At 48.0% G+C, this 22,317-nt stretch overlaps 1 protein-coding gene across 50 annotated transcripts in view; it reads left to right on the plus strand.

Annotated features, from left to right (window-relative positions):
- Window positions 1-9,751: 9,751 nt before the first annotated feature.
- Window positions 9,752-22,317, plus strand: part of LOC128930859 (uncharacterized) — an 86,429-nt gene continuing 73,863 nt past the window's right edge. For 32 of the 50 annotated variants that reach the window (XM_078353725.1, XM_078353723.1, XM_078353727.1 and 29 more), the window contains exons 1-11: window positions 11,346-11,450; window positions 11,556-11,748; window positions 11,881-11,936; window positions 12,055-12,150; window positions 13,131-13,248; window positions 13,458-13,632; window positions 14,768-14,845; window positions 15,801-15,949; window positions 17,305-17,419; window positions 17,583-17,667; window positions 20,986-21,168. The gene's annotated coding sequence lies outside the window, so the exon portion shown is untranslated. Of the gene's footprint in view, window positions 9,877-10,580; window positions 10,695-11,345; window positions 11,451-11,555; window positions 11,937-12,054; window positions 12,153-13,126; window positions 13,249-13,457; window positions 13,633-14,767; window positions 14,846-15,424; window positions 15,525-15,800; window positions 15,950-16,469; window positions 16,610-17,304; window positions 17,420-17,582; window positions 17,668-20,971; window positions 21,169-22,317 lie in introns of those variants that run through there. The other 18 variants (XM_078353733.1, XM_078353752.1, XM_078353747.1 and 15 more) reach the window with 14 other exon arrangements.

A 22,317-nucleotide genomic window follows, 5' to 3' on the forward strand; every position in this document is an offset into this window, starting at 1 on the left:
CTCTAAACCTCTTCCAAGAAATAGGCTTCATATTTATGAGGTAGGAGACTGTGAAGTAATTGCAAATCCCTATTCAAATTGCCTTAGGTTTAGAAATAATGCTTGCTTGCTGATCTGTCCTATCAATGTCCTAATCAAGATAAAATAAAAGCCTGTTCAAATGTCCCTATGACCTGTCCTGAGCAAAGCTGTTAAAAATAGAAAAGGCCAGGTGCAGTGGCTCACACCTGTAATCTCAGCACTTTGGGAGGCCAAGGAGGGTGGATCACCTGAGGCCAGGAGTTCAAGACCAGCCTGGCCAACATGGTGAAACCCCTGTTTCTACTAAAAATATAAAAATTGGTCAGATGTGTTGGCACATGCCTGTAATTCCAGCTACTCGGGAGGCTGAGATTCTTATCGCTTGAACCTGAGCCACGGAGGTTGCAGTAAGCTGAGATTGCTTCATTGCACTCCAGCTTGGTTGATGGAGCAAGATCTCACAAAACAAAAGAAAACAACCTGTTCCATTGCCATCAGTCATCCAGTGCTGCTGCAGAGACTTAGATGGTAAGTCCAGGGCAATCAACCCACTGCTGAGTTCAGAGGAACTGAAGCTGTTTGAAGAGTTGAAGAATCCTGGCTGGAAGCAGTGTACATTATACCTGGTATTATTGTTGATAAAGAATAAAGGGAGAGCAAAATCTTTTAATAGGATTGTCTAGGGGTCCTATAATTTCCATTTTATTACAGTTTAGAGAATTAAAGAATGCTTTCATCCAGAGAGAGGATAAGGTACAACCTTGACTGACTCTAACACATTATGTTAAGGAAGTAGCTTTTTATTTTATTCTGAACTTTGATCAGGAATTGGCATTGATTTTTAAAGATGTCTTTTGCCTCTAATGAGGAAATCCTAAATTTTTAAATCGAACATATTAGCATGATTTTAAATATGAAAAGATGGGTTTATTGGTGTTTTAGACATCATTTTGATATCTGTTTTCACAGATAGAACTGGTCTATAATGTTATTCATGTCTTTTGGGTTTTTTCTTCAGTAAATTAGGTAGCTATTTTAATTTGACTTAATTTTAGGTTCTGGAATACTTTATATAGAGCCTGGGGATTCTTCCTTGAAAGTTAAAAAAGAGAATAATCTTCCCCACCCAAGGACTTCTAAAATTGTAATATAATTTAAATATAGTGCACTAAATCTAAGCATACAGCTTGCTGAATTTGACACCTGTGCGGCCACTGTATGGATTAAGATATAGAGGATTTATGTCACTTCAGAAATGTTCCTTGTGCCTCCTCCTTGTCAGTCCCTATCCACATCCAGAGGCAGCAACTACTATGGTTTCTAGTACCAGAGATGAGATTTGCCAGCTCATAAACTTTAAATAGATGGAATCATACAACATTTTTTTGAGTCTGGATTCTTTTACTCAACATAATGTTTTAAAGATTTATCTATGTTGTGTGAATCGTCAGAGTTCAGTCTTTTTCACTGCTACATAGTATACCTTTGAAATGATTAGGCCATAGTTCATTTATTCCTTCTGCTGATGAACATTTGGGTTTCTCAGTTTTAGCTACTATGACTAAAGCTTCTGTGAAAATTCTAGTCCACACCTTTTGCTGGACACTTGTTTTCATTTATTTTGGATGCCTCAGGAGCAAAATTTCTGGGCTGTAGATTGGGCAAATATCAAAACTTTGGGAACCACAAATAGTTCACGAAGCAGTTTTATTTATTTATTTATGTATTTATGTATTTATTTATTTATTTATTTATTTATTTATTTTGAGACCAAGTTTTACTCTTGTTGCCTAGGCTGGAATGCCATAGTGCAGTCTCGGCAGGGTGCAATGGTGCAATCTTGGCTCACTGCAACCTCCACCTCCTGGATTCAAGCAAGTCTCCCACCTCAGCCTCCCAAGTAGCTGGAATTACAGGCACCTGCCACCATGCCCAGCTAATTTTTGTGTTTTTAGTAGAGACAGGGTTTCACCATGTTGGCCAGGCTGGTCTCGAACTCCTGACCTCAGATGATCCACCTGCCTTGGCCTCCCAAATTGCTGGGATTACAGGCATATCCAGCCTGTTTTATTCTTTTACATTCTTTTTTTTTTCTTTTTGAGATGGAGTTTCACTCTTGTTACTCAGGCTGCAGTGCAATGGCGCAATCTCGGCTCACTGCAACCTCTGCCTCTTGGGTTCAGGCAATTCTCCTGCCTCAGCCTCCCGAGTAGCTGGGACTACAGGCACACGCCACCATGCCCAGCTAATTTTTTCTATTTTTAGTAGGGACAGGGTTTCACCATGTTGACCAGGATGGTCTCAATCTCTTGAGCTCGTGATCCACCTGCCTCGGCCTCCCAAAGTGCTGGGATTACAGGCGTGAGCCACAGCGCCCGGCCCTCTTTTACATTCTTACTAGCAATATATGAGGTATGAGGGTGTTAATTTCTCCACATCCTGGCTAACATTTGATATTATCAATCTTTCATTTCTAGCCATTCTGGTGGGTATGTAGTAGTACCTTATTATGATTTTAATTTGCATTTCCATGATAAATAATAATGTTGAGCATGTTTTCATATGCTTATGGTCACCTTCAAGACTTTCATTAGAGATTTTTTTCAGTTTATTTTATATTTATTACTCTTCATTTTCCCTTCTTAAATATTTATTTTAATGGTCTATTCAGACATTATATATATTATTGAGTCAGCTTTTGCTGTTTGTCTTTGCTTAGAAAAGTCTTATTTTAATTTTTAAATTTACTTGAGAAGTTTTAGAAAGATTAAAAATATGTTTCTTTGTTGATTACATTCTTTTTTTAAACAATTTTGAATGTTGTATCTTTGCCTTAATTTTTTTAAAAATTAGATTTTCCAATTTTGTCTATTTTGCTGATCTTTGGAGAAGAAACTTTCAAATTATTTTATCAACTTTACTGTTTTTCTGGTTCCATTTTGTTAATATATGCTTTGTTAATCACTTAATCCTATTTATTTGAATTTTTGCCACTCTTTTTCTATCCTTTTCAGCTTATACTTTATTGATTTATTTTCCTGTTTAGTTTTTAAGTAAGTCAAGCATTAATTTTTCTTCTGTGATGAATACTATATGTAGTATTTTTAGTATTTAAAAATATTCTTATTGGAGCATTGTTACTTTATTGATTGCTTATTTGACACAAAGGCTGTTTAGGAGAGTCTTAATATAATTTCACAGCATTATGTTCAGGTAATGTGGTCTTTACAATTTCTATTTTTGGGCTGTAAGTTCCTCGTAAGAAGTTGTGGTACTTTATTATCCATCATACGTTATGTGGAATGAAGAAAAATGATGATATCATTAAATGAAGACCAAACAGACACGCAGACAAGTGACTCTCATGGTGAAAGAGACAGACATGGTTCTTGCCCTCATGAAGGTTCCTCTCTAGAGGCTACCTTATGTTAAGCAGCCCAGTGAGATTTGAGCTCAGAAATTCCTTATTTAGAGGTCTGGGGCATAATTGCCTGGCTAGAGAAAAAGTGAATGCCAGAACACTGGGAGAAGCCCAGCATCGATCATCTGTCTGGTTTCTTGAGTAAATAGAGGTAATTTATGTTATTTTTATCTCTATGAAAATAAATCATTTCATTAAAGTTATCAGATTTATTGGCAGTGTTTTAAGGAAGTTTTACTCTCCTCTAAGTCAATGGCTGTATCTTGTCTTCATGTCTTCCTAGTAGCATTGGCAGGTCCTTCCTGTTCTTGGGACCCATTGACCATTATTCATCCTCCCTCTTTCTGTCTAAGTCAAGAAAACCTCCTTCGCATTTGCTATAAAGAAATTTCACTTCACCTCCCAGTTCTGGCCAAGACATTATTTATCTATACCATCAAATTCTGTCCTCTCTCTAGGGCTCAGCCTTTTGGAAATAAAAGCTGGGGGAACGTGTGGAATTTTTCCACATCTTTATCTTATGACAATGAACATGAAACTGACTACCTACCTGAACAGGGAGGACAGAACAGTGGAAAAATATGAAACAAAATCTTCAACAATTAATGTCCACAAACGAGTCTATCTGTAACTCTTTCAAGGTAATCACAAATTGAGAGAGTTTAAGAACCATGTTTAATTTCCCAATCTGTAAATTGATTGATATGCACCATGTATTTCATGGTATCCAATGCTTTGGGTTGTTTTTTTTTTTTTTGAGATGGAGTTTTGCTCTTGTCACCCAGGCTGGAGTGCAGTGGCATGATCTCGGCTCACTGCAACCTCTGCCTACTGGGCTTGAAGCGATTCTCCTGCCTCAGCCTCCCGAGTAGCTGGGATTACAGGTGTGTTCCACCATGCCTGGTTATTTTGTATTTTTAGTAGAGACTCAGGAGGCTAAGGTGGGAGAATCGCTTGAGCTCAAGAGTTTGAGGCTGCAGTAAGCCACGACCACACCACTGCACTCCCACCTGGGCAACAGAGCAAGACTCTGTCTCAAAAAAATTAAAATAAAGCTTATGATTTTTTTTTTAAAGAAAAGAAGTCACGTGCAGTGGCTTACCTTGTAATCCCAGCACTTTGGGAGGCTGAGGTGGGTGGATCACGAGGTTAAGAGATGGAGACCGTTGTGGCCAACTTGGTAAAACTCCGTCTCCACTAAAAATACAAAAAAAAATACCCAGGAATGGTGCCACGTGCCTGTAGTTTCAGCTACTTGGGAGGCTGAAGCAGGAGAGTCGCTTGAACCTGAAGGGTGGAGGTTGCAGTGAGCCAAGATTGCACCACTATACTCCAGCCTGGGGGACAGAGCAAGACTCCATCTCAAAAAAAAAAGAAAGGAAACATACCAAATGTAGGTACGTCCTTCCTTGAACAATCTCAGGTTTCTAATCTAATAACAAAAAATTTCTATCATTAGTTTTGGAAAAGTACCCCCACTTTTGATGATCTGCCTGCCTCTGCCTCCCAAAGTGCCCACAGGATCCCTTCAGGTTCTGAGCGAATTCAAAAGCTGATCAGGCTGGGCAAGGTGGCTCACGCCTAGAATCCCAGCACTTTGGGAGGCCGAGGTTGGGGGATCACTTGAGGTCAGGCATTCAAGACCAGCCTGGCCAACACAGTGAAATCCCATTTCTACTAAAAATATGAAAACTAGCCAGGCATGATGTCAGGCTCCCATCATCCCAGCTACTAAGGAGGTCGAGACAGGGGAATCACTTGAACCCAGGTGGCAGAGGTTGCAGTGAGCCGAGATCACACCACTGCACTGCAGCCTGGGCAACAGAGCAAGACGCTGTCTCAAAAAGCAAACACACAAAGCGGATCCAATTTGAGAAGTTTGCAGCTGTCTGACACCCACACATTTTCTAGGAAAGGCCTACAGGTACAGCACAGAGTCCTAGGCCCACACAAAAAGCAAGAAGCCCTCCTGACTCCCTCTGGCCCGGGACAGGTCGGCCTGCCCCCACACATTCTCTGCCAGGCAGCCTGACACAGCAGTTAAGGCCCAGGCTTTGGAGTCAGACTGCCTGGGGTCAGATCCAGGCCTTGTGTTTACTGGCTGGCCTTACTCACTGCTGGAACCTTGAGTTTCTCATCTATAAAACAGAACTAATAATAGTGTCTTCATGAGCTATTAGGAGACTTAAAGGCCGATGCACATGGAGCACTTTCATAAACACTCCCCACATCCTGGCTTTCCACCTCCCTCCTGCAGGCTCCAGGCTCACTTGCCATGGTTGCACACAGGCACGTGGGCACCATCTCTTGGCTCCTCCGTGGGGACCCCTGTGGGCAGGCAGACGCCAAGCTAGAGAACGGGGGGAGGGACTGGGCACTGAGAATCACACCTGTAATCCCAGCACTTTGGGAGGCTGAGGTGGGTGGATCACCTGAGGGCAGGAGTTTGAGACCAGCCTGACCAACATGGTGAAACCCCATCTCTACCAAAAATGCAAAAATTAGCCAGGTGTCGTGGCACCGGCCTGTAATCCCAGCTACTCAGGAGGCTGAGGCAGGAGAATTGCTTGAACTTGGGAGGCGGAGGTTGCAGTGAGCTGAGATCACAACATTGCACTCCAGCCTGGGCAACAAAAGGAGACTCTGTCTCAAAAAAAAAAAAAGAAAAAAAAGACAAGTGCTGGTGAGGATGTGGAGAAATGGGAACTCAAACACTGCTGCTGAGAATGTAAAATGGTACAGCTGCCATGGAAGAGTCTGGCAGTTCCTCCAGATGTTAAATACAGAGCTACCCTACGACCCAGCAATTCTATAGCAAGGTATACACACAAGAGAAATGAAAACATACGTTCACTCAAAATACCATGATTCGTAATACCTGAAAAAGTAGAAACAATCTAAATGTCCATTAATTGATAAATGAATAAACAAAATGTAATACTCTGTCCAGTGGAATATTATTCAGCTGTAAAAAAAAAAAGAATGAAGTATTGATACATGAACCTTAAAAACACTAAGTGAAAAAAGCCAGATATAAAAGGTCTTATATTGTATGAATCCATTTCTATGAAACGTTTAGAACACACAAATTTACAGTGATGGTAGATCAGCAGTTGCCTGTGGCTAGGGAGGGGCGGGAGGCAAACAGATAATAGGAAATTCTAATGGGCTCAAGGTTTCCTTTTGAGATGATGAAAATGCTCTTAAATTGACTGTGGTAGTTGCAACACCTCTGTGAATACATCATTGAATTGTATGCTTTAAACGAGTGAATGATACGGTATGTAAATTTTATCTCAATAAAGCTGTTAACTCCCCTCCAAAAACCACGCAGTAAAACAGAGAAAACGAAAATTAGTCATGAGCACACTAGGGAGAATTGCCTTTAGCATCTTAGTGTGCTTTCTTTGTGTGTGACACTGAATTAGAATCCTGAATTTTTATTTTCTGATTTTCATTTTCTTGTATTTGGCTATGTCATCAAATATTCCTCCAACACATGCCTTTATTTATTTATTTATTTTTCATTTTTTTTTATTTATTTTTGACATGGAGTTTCACTCTGTTGCCCAGGCTGGAGCGCAGTGGCATGAGCTCAGCTCACGGCAACCTCTGCCTTCCAGGTTCAAGTGATTTTCCTGCCTTAGCTTCCCAGGTACCTGGGATTACAGGTGTCTACCACCACACCCAGCTAGTTTTTGTATTTTCAGTAGAGACAAGGTTTCACCATGTTGGCCAGGCTGGTCTCAAACTTCTGACCTCAGGTGATCTGCCCACCTCGGCCTCCCAAACTGCTGGGATTACAGGTGTGAGCCACCACACCCAGCCCCAACACATGGCTTTTAACAGGCTATAATATTTCAATACATCCTGTAAATATCAGGTAATGTAGTATATTGAGCTGAGTTCTGCTACTGAACATTTAGGTTGTTTCTGATTTTCTGGTTATAGCTATCACCATCAACCACCATGAGAGGCATCATGAACATTTCTTTCTTACGTTTTTTTGAGATGGAGTTTCACTCTTGTTGCCCAGGCTGGAGTGCAATGGCACAATCTTGGCTGACTGCAACCTCCACCTCCCAGGTTCAAGCGATTCTCCTGCCTCAGTAGCTGGAATTACAGGGGTGTACCACCAAGCCCAGCTAATTTTTTTATTTAGTACACATGGGGTTTCATCACGTTGGTCAAGCTGGTCTCAAATTCCTGACCTCAGGTGATCCACCCGCCTCAGCCTCCCAAAGTGCTGGGATACACGGATGAGCCACTGCACTCAGCCAATACTGTATGTTTCTAAATGATTCTAGATCTAAGTTTATATTTCCCTTTGAGTTTCTTTTTTTTTTTTTGAGATGGAGTCTTGCTCTGTCATCCAGGCTAGACACTGCAGTGGTGCAATTTCAGCTCACTGCAGCCTCTCTCTCCTGGATTCAAGCAATTCTCCTGTCTCAGCCTCTGGAGTAGCTGGGATTACAGGCATGCCACCATGCCTGGCTAATTTTTGTATTTTTAGCAGAGATGGGGTTTCGCCAGGTTGGCCAGGCTGGTCTCGAACTCCTGACCTCAGGTGATCTGCCTACCTTGGCCTCCCAACATGCTGGGATTATAGGCATGAGCAAGGAGGCTTGAGACACTGCCCTGGCCTTCTGTTTTTTTGTGTGTGTGTGTGATATGTCTCTCACCAGGCTGGAGTGCAATGGCATAATCTTGGCTCACTGCAACCTTCGCCTCCCAGGTTCAAGCGATTCTCCAGCCTCAGCCTCTCTACTAGCTGGGATTACAGGTGCCCAACAGGACACCCAGCTATTTTTTTTTTTTTTTTTTTTAGTAGAGATCGGTTTTTGCCATGTTGGCCAGACTGGCCTCAAGTGATCCACCAACCACTGCCTCCCAAAATTCTGGGATTACAGGCGAGGGCCACCGCTGCACCTGGCAGGCATGGAAGAGGTTCCCTTGGGTCCTGCTCAGAGGAGTCACGCTGGGGAAAGCAAGTGGAGGTGCTCCTTGAAGAAAATAGGGAATCTCACATCTCAGCAGTTCTGTCCTGGCCTGCCGCCCTGGATCGTCCAGCCTGGGTCGGGGTGGAAGACCTCGCCCTTCTTGACTGGGGTTGAGTGTGAGGGTCCCATTTCGCCAAAGGTCTAGCCCTGGATTCCCAGTCCCTGGCACTACCCAGCAGCTCCCGGCTCCCCCTCCCCTCCAGACCTGGCACTCGCCCTCAACCAACATGGCGCCGATGGCCTCAGTACGTCAAGCGACGTGCCCGCCGGCCTCCTCCCGCGCTTCCTGCGGAAGCCGAGCAGCAGAGCGGAAAGCCTGGCTTCCGGGCCGGCGGTGGCCTAGGCAGCGCCAGGGTGGTTGATGTGTGGCTGCGCAGTGGCGAGGCAGGCCGGGATGCTGTACCCCCGGGAGAGCCCGTCACGGAAGCGCAAGGAGCTGGACGACCTCTGGAGCTTCCGCGCCGACTTCTCCGACGACCGGCGCCGGGGCTTCCAGGAGCGGTGGTAGCGGCCGCTGCTGCGGTACTTCGGGAAGGGCCGGGAGGCACACAGAAGCCGGGCGGAGGGAGTAGGGGAGCCCGGGCCGCCTCGCAGCCTCCTTCCCCTGGTCGCCCGGGGGTTGGGGGCCCAGAGGAGGTTAAAGGTCAGTGGGCTTGGGAGCGCTGGGTTGGGGGAGTGGGGCGGGGGGGGGCCCAGAAGGACCTCTCCGGAGGAGGTGGGAGGAGGAGGAAGCGCCCCTGCCGAGCCCCCTCCCCAGGCGAAGGCTGAGCCCGGGCAGTGTCCTTTTTTTTAATGTTTGTTTTTAATTTTTAAAATATTTTTTGAGACTGGGCTTGGCCCTGTTGCCCAGGCTGGAGCGCAGTGGCGCAATCCTAACTTCTGAGCTCAAGCGATCCTCCTGCCGCCGCCTTGCAAGTTAGCTGGGGGCTCCACGCCTGGCTAATTAAAAAAATTTTTCTTTTAGATATAGGGTCTCACTACTTTGCCCAGGCTGGTTTCGAACTCCTGGCCTCAAGCCATCGTTTTATGTTGACCTTCCAAAGCACTGATTACCGGCATGAGCCACCCAAACACTCCTCCCAGTAGTCGGGCCAGAGCGTCTTGGGCTGCACAGAGCTGGACGTGAGGATGGGGAGGTGGAGACAGTTTAAACATCCTGAGGTCAGCTCTGCAAAGAAGGCAGGAATGTACCTTGGTCCCAGATCTGTTTGGGGGCCTAGGAGCTGAGCACCGCCCTTCTCTCCACAGTCTGGCCCCACCCTGGACATGGAGGTTCTCTCCAGCTTCAAGAACATCTGCCTGGACTGGCGGCTATGGCATTTTGTCAGCTGGGTGTGGCACAAATGGGAAGTGACCTTGCCAGAGTGGTGGACCCAGGACCTGCAGAGAAGAGTGGTGCTGAGGATTGGCAGTGCCCACTCCTATGCCATTGTGGTGAGTGCAGCCAGGAGCACGTAGGGCAGGTGGGTGGGTGTGGCTGCTGTACCGCATGGGAGTCCCAGGTGCCACCCACAGCCTGTCTCCTGGGATGGAACGGTGAGGGGCCCTTCCTTGCTCTGCCCTGGAGGCTGTTCCCTGTGTAGGGGGATAGGTGACCTCCTCTACCCCATTGGGATGCCATTCTTCCCATCTGGCTGGCAGGCCTCAGCTCTATGCTGCAAGTTAGGAGGGAGTGCCCGATAACATGGCCCCTCCTCATGCACTGAGCTGCTGCCCCCTCCCCATATCTCCAGTGTCTGCAGTGGGTGAATGGGGTCGATGCGCTAGAGCATGGGGGGTTTACCTCTCTTTCAAGGCCAACATCAGCAGCCTGGTCCAGGTGGGGCCCCTGCCCTCCTGCCTCCCCGTCACTGTTGCCATCAATGACACACTCCCTCCATCCAACCACCGGGGATCATCTGCTACATGACTGACACCTGCAAGTGGCTACCATCCTGCCTCCACCACACGCCCCCACCCCATAGTCTTCCTGCTAGGGACAGATTTGCCTTCACAGAGTGGAGGGGCCTGGATCTGGGGAGGCCACAGACATGTGGGCTGAGGTTAAACAACCCACAGCAGGGGTCCAGCAAACCACAGGTCTCCCACCCTGGATATCCCAAGGGTTACTTTGTCCACAACACAGACTTTGACTTCAGCTCGGCGGGACTGCAGCGGTCTGTGCTTCTGTTCACGACACTCACCACCTGCATTGATGACATCACCATCACCGTCACCACCAGCGTGGAGCAAGACAGTGGCGAGAGCTTCCAGTAGGATCCTTTCTCAGCGGGGCCCAGGGTGGCTCTGTTTGTTCCCTGTTTGGAAAGCTCTCCCAGGAAAAAGGTTCTCCTAGCATCTCTAAACCCTCCCAGGTTCCCATCCACCTACAAAGCTCAAATCCAGACGGTCTGAGCGGGCACCGGCTGTCAAAATCACCTGTGTGGTTGACCTCATTTGGAGAAGAGGGGTCTTCTTGCCTATGGTCACACAGCTCAGGGTGGCAATCCTGTCCCTTTCCCATGGAGCTACCCTCACTCCAGCTCCCCTTGGTACACATTGTGCTCAAGGAACAGGCAGCTTACCAGGTACTCCCTGTGGCCCGAGGCCCCTCCCTGTGGCCCCAGGCTCCCACCAAATCCCTGAGCAAATAGTGCAGTGTTGCCAGTCTGTGGTTTCATGTTGAACTAATTAAATACTCAAGTGCTGCTTAACTGCATGCCTTGATGAGTGCCTCTCTCCATCCTTTAACAACCCCGATGCCCACATGGCTCATGAGTGAAGGTGTCCCCATTCGAGATGCCCCGTCCCAGGGTGTGCTTTCAGGAGTCAGCTCCTAGACAGGGACAGTCAGCCATTAGGGATAGGGTGGGACCAGGGCAGGGGCTCCCCTGACTCCTGATATCTGTTCACTTGCCCCCCAGCGTTGCTGCCACCTGCTATAGGTGACTGAGAAGTGAGCCTGGGGCACCTTCAGACTCAACCCCAATGATGAGGACACCCACACAGCCAGCGAGCGCCACCTGAAGGTAAGACCCCTGCAGCCCCACCGCTTTCCTGGCCTCCCGTCTCCACCTGGCCCTGGGCCACTTGGAGCATTAGCACCATTTTTCCATTTACTTCACCATTGGCAGACAGCAGTGGAGACCTCAGGACATGGCCAGTTGCAGTGGCCCATGCCTATAATCCTAGCACTTTGGGAGGCTGAGGTGGAAGGATCACTTGAGGCCAAGACTTTGAGACGAGCGTGGGCAACATAACAAGGTTTCATAACTACAGAAAATTGAAAGGAAAAAAAATAAAGAACAGCAGGGCTAAGCAGAATTGGTGAGAGATTTGGGCAAGACCTGGGGCCCTTGGGTAGAGAGGGAGGTTGGCAGGGCTGATAAAAGCTGCCTTGCCTGGATTGACTCCTCTGGGCATCTAGACTGTGACCCTGGGCCTCCCTTCACTTCCAAGAGCTCATTGGCAAAACTGCTGGGAAGCTGCTCATGGGATGCAGCCGGAATAACCAGGTGCCTCTAGCCCCTCCACCCCCCTGCTTTTTGCTGTCCCAACCTTGCTCAGCAGGGTCCTGGCTCTCCAGGGAAGCAGCTCATCAGCCTCCCTGAGCATCACCTCCTGCTTGCACAGGTGGTCATGGAGCTTAGACTATGGATTGGGCAGACCTGCTCGATGCTCTCCGGCCTCCTGTGGGAGCCCATCAGGACCATGGTGGATCCCACAGAGGTGTGAGTTCCCAAGGGACACCCAGGGGTTAGAGAGAGGTGTGATGGCATCCTGAACAGCAGACTAGGTGGCAGGGACAAACAGGGTGGAGATGCCAGGCCCTGGGGGACGGGTATTACAGAACGCCGAGATTGAGGCAGAACAGCCAGGAGTGGGGCATTTCCTGCAGTCCCCAATACTCCCATGGCAGTCTAGCTTATCAGGCAGGGAAGAGTCACCCTTCGTGGGGCCTGGTGTGGTGGCTCCTGACTGTAATTCCAGCACTTTGGGAGGCAGAGGCCGGTGGATCACCTGAGGTCAGGAGTTCACGACCAGCCTGGCTAACATGGTGAAACCCTGTCTCTAATAAAAATACAAAAATTAGCCAGACGTGGTGGTGTGCACCTGTAATCAGAGCTACTTGGGAGGCTGAGGCAGGAGAATCCCTTGAACCCAAAAGGCAGAGATGGCGGTGAGCTTCGATCGCATCACTGCACTTCAGCCTAGGAGACAGAGTGAGACTCCACCTCAAAAACTAAAAAATAAAAGGGAAGAGAACTCACCCTTTGCAGATTTGAGGGAAGGAAACTAAGGCACTAGCTTGGCTGTGTCTGGAGCAGCAAGAGTCTCTCCCCACTCTGCCTGTGTCCCACGTCTCCCGCATTCTGTGTCCCCACCCAGCCCATCTGGTGAAAGGCAGAGGCAAAGGCTGCCTCCTGCTGGCCTCATCCCAGGCTTTGGCTTCTGGGACCTGGTGTCTTTGGGTCTGGATTTGTTCCTTGCAGACCTGGAGGAGGAGCTGCTGGGGAGTCTCCACGTGTTGTCAGAGACCCCTCCTCTTGGTCAACTCCCTGTGACCCCTGTTTCTCAGACTTGGAGGGAAATAAGGGCACACAAATTGTGACCATGGAGGTGGCGCAAGGCTGCTAGGAGGAACAGGGAGTGTCTGCTACAGAGTTCAGGGTTTCTTTAATTTACTTTTTTTTTTTTTTTTGAGACAGGGACTTGCTCTGTCACCTAGTCTGGAGTGCAGTGGTGCAATCTCTCCTACCTACAAACTTTGCCTCCCTGGTTCAAGTGATTCTCCTACCTCAGCCTCCCAAGTAGCTGGGATTACAGGTATGTGCACCACATGCAGCTAATTTTTGTATTTTTTTCCAGTAGAGATGGATTTTACCATGTTGACCATGTTGGCCAGGCTGATCTCTTGAACTCCTGAGCTCAGGTGATCTGCCCACCTCAGCCTGCCAGAGTGCTGGGATTATAGGCATAAGCCACTGCGCCCAGCCTAATTTTAAAATTCTTAACTTTTTTTTTTTTTTTTTTAGACAGAGTTTTGCTCTTGTCACCCAGGCTGAAGTGCAGTGGCACTCGGCTCAGTGCAACCTCTGCCTCCCAGATTCAAGCAGTTCTCCTGCCTCAGTCTCCACAGTAGCTGGAACTACCGCCTCCCAGATTCAAGCAATTCTCCTGCCTCAGTCTCCGCAGTAGCTGGAACTACAGGTATGTGCCACACCCAGCTAATTTTTGTATTTTTTAGTAGAGACAAAGTATTACCATGTTGGCCAGGATGTTCTCAATCTCCTGATCTTGTGGTCCACCCATGTTGGCCTCCCAAAGTGCTGGCATTACAGGTGTGAGCAACCACACCCGGCCAAATTTTTTCTGTTTAATTGTCTTTAGAGACAAGCCCTTGCTCTGTCACCTAGGCTGGAGTGCAGTGGCTCAGTGATAGCTCACTGCAGCCTCAAACTCCTGGACTCAAATGATCTTCCCACCTCAGCTTTCTGAGTAGGTAAGACCGCAGGTGTGCACCACACCCTGCAAAGATTTTACATTTTTTTGTAGTAACGGGTTTTCACTATGTGGCCCGGTCTGGTTGAACTCCCAGCCTCAAGTGATCCTACCATCTTGGCCTCCCGAAGTGCTGGAATTACAGGCTTGAGCCACCGTACCTGGCCTTGAGTACAGAATTTCCTTAGGGGGTGACGAAAATGCTCTAAAATCGGTGATGGGTGTGCACTAAAGTGTGAGTGATATCTCAGCAAAGTTGGTTTATTTAAAACAGCAACAGGCTGGACGAAGTGGCTCATGCCTGTAATCCCAGCACTTTAGGAGGCCAAGGTGGGTGGATCATCTGAGGTCAAGAGTTTGAGACCAGCCTGGCCAACATGGTGAAACCCTGTTTCTATTAAAAGTACAAAAAATTAGTAACTTGAATGAGGGGCAGGGTATCCCACCTGCTCCGAGCAGCTCTTTATGAGCCCCAGCTATTTCTGGGGTCCTCAAATGAAACCTCCCAAGTCATACCCAAGTCATACCCAACATGGGCCTCCTCCCCTTTTCTAGCCCCCTGCTGGGAGATGCTGCGTGACAGAGGCTCAGGCTTTGGGTATTCCTGGCAAAGCCTCACCCCAGGAGCCCACAGCTCAGGCCCAGTCCATGGTTCACATGGCCCCATTTCATCCTCTTTTTCCCTTGAGAGCAATTAGTCCCTGGGAGATCCTGATCCCTCGTTCAGGTGCAGTGCTGTAGGGCAACACTTCTTCCTGGGGTGACCCAGGCCTGCAGGGTCCCAGTGTCACTGGCAGGCCTTGACCTGGCCTCCACCTGAGTCCCTGCTCCTCCTCTCCCACAGGGAACATGACATCCTCTTCCCAGGGTACACCCACCTGCAGAGGGCCCAGCCCCTTCACTGGAGCCACTGGATCCTGAGGTGAGCTGGGTGAGGTGCTGGGGCTGTACTGGATGGGAGGACCCTGGCTGCCCTGACTCTCCTGCCCTTGGCTTCTCACAACGGTGCCATGGTGCTGACCCTAGACTCTGAGCGGCTGCTGGAGGTGCAAAAGCTGATTGGTGTCCTGCCCCTGGGGAGGTGGGTGAGGCTCCAGTGCCCTAAGGGCCTTGTGGGGGTGGCTGCTGCATAGCCTAGGGATTCACACATGAGCTGGGAAGGGCAGAGAGGGCTAGAAAATCAGGTTGTCTGCTCAGAGGGGTCCCTGCATGGAGCCCCAGCTATTGCTAAGGTGGGGATGTCCAAGCCAGTGAATGTGTCTGAGCAGGGCTGGAGCTCTTCAGTGAGGCTCTAGTGAGTCCAGCCGACTGCCCTCAGCCTGACATATGGGGACATGTGTCAGGAGACAAGGGTTCTGCACCCATGGTTTCTCGGTGCCTGGGGATAAGCATTCAGGAGACATTAGGGGACAAGGGAAAAGGTTGAGCTCCAGACAGTTGCCCTGGCAACTAGGACTTCATTCTGTTTGTGTGTGTGTGTGTCTTTCTGTCTGTCTGTCAGGGCTGCCTGCCAGGAGCCCTGGTCACCATGAATCCCTGTCCCTGCAGCGGGGCCATTTTGGGCAATCCCGTGGGTGTAGACAGAGAGCTGCTCTGAGCAGGTGAGATACCCTGCCCCTCCTCCCTAGGGAGAGTCACCCTCAGCACTGGCCAGGAGATGCAGACACACCAGAGGGCAGGAGCCGGTGGCCCCTGGTGAAACCATCATTCATTGCCTATGGGCACTGAGCTTATCTAGGCCAAGGGTCACCCGTGGCACGGGTGCCTGGTACTGAGAGACTCAGGGCTCCTACCTCCCTCCTGAGACTGTGGAAAAGATGCCTCCCCCCAGCTCGCACCCCACCCACCCTAATCCTCTTTCCTGATCCTCTTTCCAGGGGGAGGGGGCCAGGCAACCAGCTTAGGGGAGAGGAGGCCACACTCCCTGTTCTCCAGCCCAGCCCTGCTTCCTCCCAACCCCCAGAACTCAACTTTGGTGCCATCACTCTTAACAGCATGGATGCCACCAGTGAGCGTGACTTCATGGGTGAGTGTTGGGGAGCCAGTCCCCTGCCCTGTGCCTCACTTCTGTCCCTCAGCCCAGCTTCTCTCCAGTCTTCTCCTACTCCTGTATGTTCAGACTGTTTGTGGTGGTGATTGTACACTAAAGTGTAAACTTTAAATGAGTAAATTGGGCAGGGCACAGTGGCTCATGCCTGTATTCCCAGCACTGGCCAACATGGTAAAACCCCATTTCTACTAAGAATACAAAATTTAGCCAGGTGTGATGGTGGGCACCTGTAGCTACTTGGGAAGCTGAGGCAGGAGAATCGCTTGAACCCAGGAGGCCAAGGCTGCAGTGAGCTGAAATCACACCAGTACACTCCAGCCTGGGCAACAAGAGTGATACTTTATCTCAAAAAATAAAATAAAATGAAAATAAATAAATGGGTAGATTTATGTGAACATCACATCGGTAAAGCTGGTTTATCTTATTTTTTTGTTTTGTTTGCTCTGTTGCCAGAGGCGGTGGGGGGGAGCTGGCTAAATTTTCATTTTTTTTCCAGACAGAGTCTGTTCTGTTGCCAGACTTGAGTGCAGTGGCACGATCTCGACTCACTGCAACCTTCACCTCCTGGGTTCAAGTGATTCTCCTGGCTCAGCCTCCCAAGTAGCTGGGATTACAGTTGCATGCCACCACACCCGGGTAATATTTTTGTATTTTTAGTAAAGACGGGGTTTCACCGTGTTGGCCAAGATGTTCTGGATCTCCTGACCTCATGATCTGCCCACCTTGGCCTCCCAAAGTGCTGGGATTACAGGAGTGAGCCACCACACCCAGCCAAAGCTGGTTTATTTAGAACAACAACAATAACAAAAAACAGGCTAGGTGCAGTGGCTCACATTTGTAATTCCAGCACTTTGGGAGGCCAAGGCAGGAAGATTACTTGAGCCAAGGTGTTTTAGACCAGCATGGGCAACATAGCAAGACTTTATCTTTACTCAAAATGAAAATTTAGGTCAGGCACAGTGGCTCACACCTCTAATCAAGAACTTTGGGAGACCAAGCCAGGTGGATCACGAGGTCAAGAGATCGAGACTACCCTGGCCAACATGGTGAAATCCCGTCTCTAATAAAAATAGAAAAATTAGCTGGCCATGGTGCCAGCTACTCAGGAGGATGAAGCAGGAGCATTGCTAGAACCTAGGAGGTGGAGACTGCAGTGAGCCAAGATCTCACCACTGCACTCCAGCCTGGCAACAGAACAGGCTCTGTCTGGAAAAAAAAACGAAAATGTAGCCAGGTCCCTTCCACTGTCTAACTTCCTCTTTCTCTCTGTATGGTCAGGCTGGGTGAGTACCAGAGAGGCTTGGTGACTGGGAATCTTTTCTTTCTCCCAGCTGAGTTCCTGTTCTAGGCTTCATTCTGCATGACCCATCTCAGCAGGATGGCCAGGGACCTCATCCTCTATGGCACCAAGGAATTCAGCTTCATGTAGCTCTCAGATGCCTACAGGTAAGCGCTGAACTGCCACTTCCACCTGCCCCTCTCAGCCTCTGCATTCCCCATGCCCCTTAGGCATGGCTTTCTTCCTCCCTGCCCTCCACCAGACCTGGCCAGTGAGCTGCTGGACCAGCCAATGGCCCAGCCCCTTCAGTGCCTGCATCTCTGTCCACAGCACCAGAAGCAGCCTGATGCCCCAGAAGAAAAACCCTGACAGCTTGGAGCTGATCTGGAGCAAAGCAGGGTGTGTGATTGGGCAGGTGAGCATGGCAGGGAGAAAGGAAGGGTGGATGTGAGGTCCCCAGGGAGGGGGCAGAATTCCTGGTCAAACCCCGTGCCTCCCTCTTCTTGCAACATTCTGTGCTCCTGATGACCCTCAAGGAACTTGCCAGCACCTGCAACAAAGACCTACAGTTGTGAGGCTTGGGATGGTGGCTGGGGGAGGTCTGCCTGCCTACACACCATGTGCCAGTTCTCGGGGTTCTGGCATACCCAGACAGGGACCCTCAAGATTGCCATACCTACTCCAATCCTGTGTAGTCAGCCCCATCTGTGGCTGCTTTTGGAGCTCTCGGCCCTTCCTTTGGGTACTGAGTATTCTTCCCATGGAAGGCAGCAGGGATGCCTCAGTGTGGGGTGTGGCTGTGGGGACCCTGGGTGCCAAGAGGAACATCTGCCATGTTCCTCCCAGGAGGACAGGAAAGCTTTGTTTGAAGTGTCAGACACCATGAGTGCTGTGCTTCAGGTGGCCACTGGCATCATCTCTACACTGCAGGCAAGACCACACCCACCTGCCTCTCCTCCCCTAGATCCCAGGCACTGGGCTGGGTTTGCCAGGAGAGTGGCCTTGGGGGGAGGCAAGGTGGGGCCGGAGGACCTGGGCAGGGAAGGAGAGGTGTGCTCAATCCTGTTCCTGGGGAACAGGGAAGGGACAGAAGCTGCTGCCATGCAATGGAAGTAAATGAGACTCAAGGGACCTGGGGCCTGTCAACTGACCCAACCAGAACCCTTTTAAAAAAGAAAATTTATATAAAAGATTGTCATGGTGGCTCACGCCTGGAATCTCACACTTTGGGAGGCTGAGGCAGGTGGAGCACTTGAGTTTAGGATTTTGAGACCAGCCTGGCCAACATGGCGTAATCATGTCTCTTAATAAAAATGCAAAAATTAGTTGGGTGTGGTGGTCCACACCTGCAATCCCAGCTATTTAGGACGCTCAGGTAGGAGAATTGCTTGAACCTGGGAGATGTAGTGAGCCGAGATGATGCCACTGCATTACAGCCTGGATGACAGAGTGAAACTCCATCTTCAGATATGTAAATTAATTAAATATCTTAAAAAAATTATTTTTTAGAGACAGGGTCTCTTTTTGTCACCCAGGCCAGAGTGCAATGGTGCAGTCAAAGCTCACTGCAGCCTCAAACTCATGAGCTCAAATGGTCCTCCCACTTTAGCCTCCAAAGTAGCTGGGACTACAGGTGTGCACCACCATGCCTGGCTAATTTTTTGAATTTTTTGTAGAGACAGGGTCTTCCTGTGTTGCCCAGGCTGGTCTCAAACTCCTGGCCCCAGGCCATCCTTCCACTTTCATCTCCCAAAGTGCAGGAATTATAGGCATGAGCCACTTTGCCTGGCTGATTTCTTTTAAAATCAATTATTATGGGAATTTCTGTCTATAACAGCTAGAGAATGCATAATGAACCCTATGTACTGACACCCAGCTTCAACAATAATCAGCTCACGAACATTCTGGCTCCAGCTGTCTTTACACACTGCCCAACACTGTGGGTATTGGGTAATCCCAGCACTTTCAGAGGCCAAGGCAGGTAGATCACCTAAGGTCAGGAGTTTGAGGCCAGCCTGACCAACATGGTAAAGCCCCATCTCTACTAAAATGCAAAAAAATTATCTGGGCGTGGTGGTGCATGCCTGTAGTCCCAGCTACTTGGGAGGATTGAATCGTTTGAGAATCACTTGAACCCAGGAGGTGGAAGTTGCCGTGGGCCAAGATTGCACTATTGCACTCCAGCCTGGGCAATAAGAGCTAAACTCTGTCTTAATAATAATACTAAGGCTGGGCACAGTGTCTCATGCCTGTAATCCTAGCACTTTGGGAGGGCAAAGTCACACAGCTTGCGGTAGGACCTCCAGTCATTAAAGGTACCTGGTATAACAGAGACTACTGAGTTACTCACCGATGACCAGAAGTGAAATGTGGAGCCCAGACCTGCAAAAGGCTGGGATGGCACTTAAAGAAAAAAGAGGGGGTGGGGCACGGTGGTTCGTGCCTATAATCCCAGCACTTTGGGAGGCCGAGGCGGGTGGATCATGAGGTCAAGAGATTGAGACCATCCTGGTCAACATGGTGAAACCCTGTCTCTACTAAAAATACAAAAAATTAGCTGGGCATGGTGGCACACGCCTGTAGTCTCAGCAACTCAGGAGGCTGAGGCAGCAAAATTGCTTGAACCCAGAAGGCGGAGGTTGCAGTGAGTGGAGATCATGCCATTGCACTTCAGTCTGGGTAAAAACAGGGAAACTCCATCTCAAAAAAAAAAAAAAAAAAAAAGAGGGATAGCATATGCTATAGACTGAATGTCTGCCTCAAAGTTCATGTTGAATCCTAATCCCCGATGTAACGATATCAGAGGTGAGGACTTTGTGAGGTGATTGCAGCTATTGAGGGAGGAGTCCTCATTAATCAAATTAGTGCCTGGTCAAAGAGGCCCTGGAGTGCTCTGTTACATCTTCTACCACCTGAGAACACAGCAAACAGGCACCATCTAGGAATCAGGGCTTCCCCAGACAACAAACCTTCTCCTTCCTCCACCCTGACCTTGGGCTTTCAGCCTTCACAAATGTGAGAAATAAATTTCTGTGGTTTATAAGCCACCCAGTCTATGGTATTCTGTTATATCAGCCCAAACAGACTAGGATAGTACAGTAGCTTTCGAGGGCAACTGGAACAAGGGGAAGGAGGACTGACTTTATTTGTTAAAGATGTCAGCAACTGGCCGGGTATGGTGACTCATGCCTATAATCCCAGCACTTTGAAAAGCCAAGGGGAGCAGATCACCTGAGGTCAGGAGTTGAGACCACCCTGACCAACATGGTGACAACAAAAAAATTAGCTGGTTGTGGTTGTGCACACCTGTAATCCTGGGCACTCGGGAGGCTGTGGTAGGAGAATCACTTGAACCTGGGAGGTGGAGGTTGAAGTGAGTGGAGGTTGTTGCAGTGAGGCGAGATCGTGTTCACTGCACTCCAACCTGGGTGATAGTGACTCCATCTCAAAATAAAAAAGATGTCAGCAACTTAAGTATTTTTAATGGCTGGGCAGAGGGGACCAATGAAAAAGAGTAGGACATCGTGATCTGAGGGGAGGGTTTGGCTCAGGAAGGAGGAAGTACACCTCTTCCTTGGATACTGGAAGGGAAGGTGTTGCTGATGAAAACTCCAAAGGAAGAAAAGGTCCATGGAGGATGCTTCATCACTGGGTTTAAGTTTTTTAACAAAATTGGTGAGGAAGACATCTGCACAGAATCTAAAAAATAATGAATGCAGCCATGGTACCTTAGGGCGCTGGAAAAGGCAATGCACCTGACCTCTGGGGAAGCTGATCTGAGAGGCACGCGGGACGTCTTGGTGTGGGGAATCTGTGTGGAGATACGTCTGGAGACAGTGAGTCATACTTCCTGACCTTATAACCATGCAGCTCAGCAGTCTCTGCGAGAGTCGGCTCCCTGCAATTTGTGTTCCAGGTACTGCTCTCGTTTGTTAAGACTTCTACAATGGGGAGGGTAAAAGAAATACATTTTAATTTGTAAGAAAATGAAGCATTCAAAAATAAAATTACCTGCTCTATTCAGGGTATATTTGCTTTCCAGCCTATCTTAGCAGTTACAGAGGATAACTGCTAAGTACACTTGACTCGTTCATTTGAACATCATGTGAGCACAATTGACAACCCATCTTAAAAAAAAAATCTTGAGAAAAAAGTATTTAATTTCTTGACTAAATTTAGCTTTCAGAAGGGATCAGTGATTCTGTTGATGGTGATTGAGATGGTTAATATGTAGATGTTTTCTTCTTGGCATGTGAGAGACATGTTTGTTTTAGTGGGAGCAGAAGGTGTGTATAGAAGGAGACCTGGAGTCCCAGGCCACCACACTACTTGGGCTGGTAACATGTATTTTTCAAGTTCTGCTCTACCAGTCTGAGTACCATGTGTTGATAACTGACATCTGTGCTTCTATCAAATTAAACCTGAAGTGCCTTTCTCTTTTCATTTCAAATAACTTTGCTCTTTCTTTGCTTACGCCATTTAAAGTGAGATTTGTACCAAAGTGTTAAAATGTATTTAGTGTATTCCTTAATAACATGAATATATACATTACAATCTTTGATTTAATCATATCTTAAGTCTTTAGTAACAGTGTACTCTTGCACTGGAAATCTTTCAGCTGACTATCTTTAATCTTTATCAAGTTTTCAGTTTATTAGTCTGTTTAATCTCTTATGCCACTTTTACACTTATGCCATTTAGACTAGCAATTAATAAACATTGAGAAAAATAATTATTATAATTGTTACATTGAATTCAGAAGAGTGACACATGTTTAATATTACATTCTATTAAAAATCCTAAGCTTAATTTCAGGAAAGATTCAGTTTTATTCTAAGTATTTACGATTAGTCAAAACTCCCCCTACCCAATCCCTTATCAAAATCAATGTTCATAAACCAACAGGTGAGGTTTTTGTGTGCCCACTAGATACTTATATGTCCATGGGCAGGAATGATCACAGGAATTAACGCATCCATCCAGCTGGACTGTGGAGATGTTTCTAATGTTTGATAGAGATCCTGCTATTCACGTAACTGTGGAGTGACTTGGCTAACTGACATAT

Source organism: Callithrix jacchus, chromosome 17 (genome assembly GCF_049354715.1).
Source record: "Callithrix jacchus isolate 240 chromosome 17, calJac240_pri, whole genome shotgun sequence".
Taxonomy (NCBI): Eukaryota; Metazoa; Chordata; class Mammalia; order Primates; family Cebidae; genus Callithrix; species Callithrix jacchus.